The sequence below is a fragment of the Nanorana parkeri genome, unplaced genomic scaffold, assembly GCF_000935625.1.
Source record: "Nanorana parkeri isolate BGI_ZX_2015 unplaced genomic scaffold, ASM93562v1 scaffold2118, whole genome shotgun sequence".
In the NCBI taxonomy this organism is placed as follows: domain Eukaryota; kingdom Metazoa; phylum Chordata; class Amphibia; order Anura; family Dicroglossidae; genus Nanorana; species Nanorana parkeri.
Genome location: NW_017308386.1, coordinates 38,628 through 42,769, shown reverse-complemented (window position 1 = coordinate 42,769; position 4,142 = coordinate 38,628). Strand labels below are relative to the sequence as shown.

General features: G+C 46.5%; 1 protein-coding gene across 1 annotated transcript in view; it reads right to left on the bottom strand.

The window, feature by feature from the left end:
* Positions 1-4,142, bottom strand: part of LOC108800749 (ras-related protein ralB-A-like) — a 32,695-nt gene that overhangs the window by 8,882 nt on the left and 19,671 nt on the right. The gene's annotated exons all lie outside the window — the stretch shown is intronic.

Below are 4,142 nucleotides of genomic sequence, written 5' to 3'. Positions count from 1 at the left end.
TTTAGAGTGAGCTTATTTCTTCATAAGCCCTACCCCAGGGCACCAAAGTAATAGGGATATACTGGTTTAGCAGATGGGAGAGGTACAAAACAGTACAGTAGTAGTCCAGGTTCCAAGCAAGTAACAAGCCTCAATGCAATTAGCAGGTAGCCTATACAGTCTCTAATGAAGGGTGTGCAACAGCACTGAATACTTGCAGTTTTGAGGGTTGAAGTGGAGGAGGAGAGCTGTGGGTCCTTAGTGGTCCGGTTTCCAGGAAGGGAGGCAGGCAGGAGTATGCTGGAGGCAATGGAGGGTCCCAGGAGACAGCAGGCGTTCTGGCTCAATAGTGGAACGCCATGCTGTCTCGTCTGGGCTCTTATATAGTGCTGTACTGTTTGGGGAGGAGCCGCCGAACGGATAGGCGCACTTCCGCGTTCCAGAGTGGAACGCACCCGGCCTTCGAACCCGTAAGCGACGAGCGTGCGTTCCACTGTGGAACACAGCGGCGGATCCGAGATGCGGCTGGCTCCCGATCATCAAGGTATGCGGCGGTGACCGTTACAATCGGCTTATACAGGCCGGGCATAGAGTCAGAATAGTGATCAACTGTTTTATTTCCCCTTTTATACTTATCATTTCTATAGTTATAGTTTCTATAGACTTGATGAAGAGAAGGGGGTGGAGTTTGGCTCCTGCAATGCGGCAGTGTTTTATGTGATCTTGCTAGAGAACCATTGAAGCAGGGGCCGAACCAATTAAAGTGGACCTTTCCCCCCTTTCACCAACAAGCATATCAGTATACAGCTCTGCATGCCGATTTGAAATCATCTTTCGTTGATTAGTTAAATAAACATATTTTTAATTTACTTAAAATTACTGTTTTTGCACTTCCTGGTCCTCTTGGGCATCAGTGATTTAGCCTGTGCCCAAGCATTGCATTCTGGGAAGGTTACATCAGCAGAGCATTGCTTGGAAATCTCACGATATCTCAGGGAAAGGCATTTCCTCCCCTGAGATGATGTCCTGGTCACATGTGCCAGAGTTCCAGGAAGTAAAGGGAGATCTAGTAACCTGCCCTTAGTAAATATGGCCGCTGTGAGAAGAATGGGGAGGAGAAAAAAGAATAAAAAGCCGACAATGATCTCTATGAATCTGTTTGTAGATTGTCATCACTAAACATTTCTAAGGGCCCGTTCACATCACATTCGAATCATCTCCAGACCAGACCAGATTGTTTCTGCACTCAAAATGCATCCTAATGTATCCCTATGCTATTTCTGGCCTCTGTGCACACCAGACCAGACAAATACTGCGTGTCTTATTTTGTCTGGTCTGGAATGCACTGGAACTCCAGATGTGATCCGGAATATGGTGAGAAGCCGCCCTAAAAGGTGCCGTTGTTGCCATTTTTAAAGACCTGGGTAAAGTTCCTCTTTAACCCCTTCGTGACGGGAGACGTACACTGTACGTCCCGGCACTTTGTGCCTATATGACCGGCCACGTACACTGAACGTGAAGAGTTATATCGGGCTTTGTAATGCCGGTAACAGCCGATTCTCAGCAGTGACCAGTCATTAATGGATGAGTCAGTATTGAGGCATTTATTGATGAAATAATTAAGCTTTTGTAAAAGCTTCTTCCCTTCAGTAATGAAAGAATGAAGCCGTTACATGCAAATACGGGACCGCTAAATAGCGATCCCTTATTTGACAGCTGAAAATAGCAGAGAGGCAGCAGCGTGACTCACCTCACCTCTCTGCTATTCGTTTTGACAGCTGTAGAGCCCGATGTTTATGATACATTTCACCAAAGAGATACAATGTATATCTTTTGAGTGAAATGTATCAGACTTCTGATTGTCTGGGCTGATCAAAGAGCTTTTAGGGCCTGTTCACACGACGTCCGTTTTGTGTGCTGACCGGCTCCGTACGCTGCTGCACTCAAAATGCATCCCAATATATCCCTTTGTGTTTTATGGGCTCCAGTTCTCACGTGCGCAGTCCGTTCAGCTTACCACAGAAAAAATACTGCGTGTCACATTTTTTCAGGTCCACAAACGCATCAAAAACGCATCCAAAACGCACTGCACTGCAGCTAACATACTAACAGCCCCACTCCAGCAAAATGGAAATTTTTTTATTTTTTTTACTTGAACGCATCAAAAACGCACTGCATCAGTCTGCAGATCCGCACCTGATCAGGACCGGATATCATGTGAACAGGCCCTCTGCATGCCGTATTAAAGCCGAGCAGCGGCGACGATTGAGATCACCATAGAGCAGACGAAGAATAGACGTTCTTCGCCTGTTCTGTGTCATCACTGAGACCGTGGCGCTGTAATCACAGCGCCACCTGTCTCAGCGGTCACTAACTGCAGCTTCTGTCACAGCTTCTTTCATAGAAGCTGTGACAGAAGCTACAGTCTCGAGTGCTCCATAAGGCGCGCCGGACCTCCCTGCGTCCTATGGTCCGGTGCGTCCTATGGACCGCAAAATACGGTAATTATATAGCCCTATCTGTCCTCTAAAAAACTATATATAATATGTGTGGGGTACATTTAGTAAGAAAGTATATTACTGCTGTGAAAGAAAAATGTAAAAAGTGTGTCGGTGATTTGTGAACAGAGACTGAAAACTAGCTCAGTCATGAAGGGGTTAATACATAAATCAGGGGCCAGTCCTTCCAAGCAAAGCTTTTTCTTTGGCTGTAATTTTTCATGCGCATTGGCTCCTGGGGGTTTTGCACGGCCATGTATTAAAACGTCTTTGGTCTGTCGCTCCCGTTGAATTTTTATGCTCCGAGTGGCATTTTCAGAGCCTATTAGAGGATATCCTGTGCAGTATGTGAGCTCCCGGAATCATTGTACTCTCCTCACTACTCCCCAATGTAGAAGGGTTGAGGGCCCCAGCCCCTCGTGTCCGTATCTATTGCATCTGTGTGAGTATATATCATTTTTTTGATGCATTATAAACAAATATACTGGTGAGGGAATTTATGAAAAGTGGAGCAGACAAAATCTGGAGCAGCTGAACGGGGCAACCAATCAGCTTCTCTCTTCAGTTTGTTCAGTTAAGGTTTAAAAATGAAAGAGAGAAGCTGATTGGTTGCCGTGTACAGCTGCTCCAGATTTTGATGAATGCCCTTCACGGTGTCACTTTAATGTCGGTGTACGGCACCGGTCATCGACTGCTTCAAAATTTCAGCACCGCAGCACCAGGGCCCGGAGCCAAGTCAGGTTGAGGCTTCTGGGCCCAGTTTAAGATCAGCTTCCAGATCAAGCATTCCAAAGAAACATTTCACCCGCCGCGGCGGCGGCGACAACTGCAAAAGTGTTTGAATAACTTTATTAATTCCGAAAGTCTAAAGTGGCTTCTGCCCGTGACAAAAGACAAAACAAAAAAAAAATAATGTGCAGAATAAACTGCGCAGAGAAACGAGTCGGCAAGCAAAAAAGAAACCAAAATACTGCAATATAACCTGAGTTATAAAAAGAAAAACAAAAATTAAAATACAAAATGAGGTTATGTACTGAAGTGAGGCACGTTAGATCGGGACTGACGCAAAGTCGCCACAGGCGGTTCCCAGAAAGATCTTTAGTAGCGGGTAAAAGGGCCCGCCTGCTATTTACAAGGGCCAGCCCGGGGTATTAACACTTGGGGGGAGTGTAGACGCCAGGAGAGCAATGGGGAGGACAGACAGCGGGCGCTCTCCTCGGTCTACGGCTGAAGGCTCCGCCCCCCCTTCGTGTCCGTTCACGGCTTCCTACATCGAGCGCTTGGCTGGCGTGACGTTGCGTAGTGGAGGTCGCCTAAACCAGCCGCTGACGAACACTGTGCTTTAATATTCCACTGATTAAAATACCAATTGGCATGGGTTCCTTTACTCCGTCCAGTTTCCAATCCCTGAGCCGCAATGAAAAGGAAAAAGGGGGGAAATCTCTGGCCCCCGAAACGCGTCAACTTTGACTTCTTCCATTTGATCTTACATTGGCATACATTTCTATCTGGACTATTAAATTGTGGCTTGGCACTTCAATCTCAGATTCATACAGTAATGTAGTGGATCGCGCATTTTAAAATGTTCGCCCTTCAGTCCTGGGGCGGGCGGGCGATCTCACAGTTATCTGGGCAGAGGTGGCCAAGAGTTTCTTGTGTAAAATA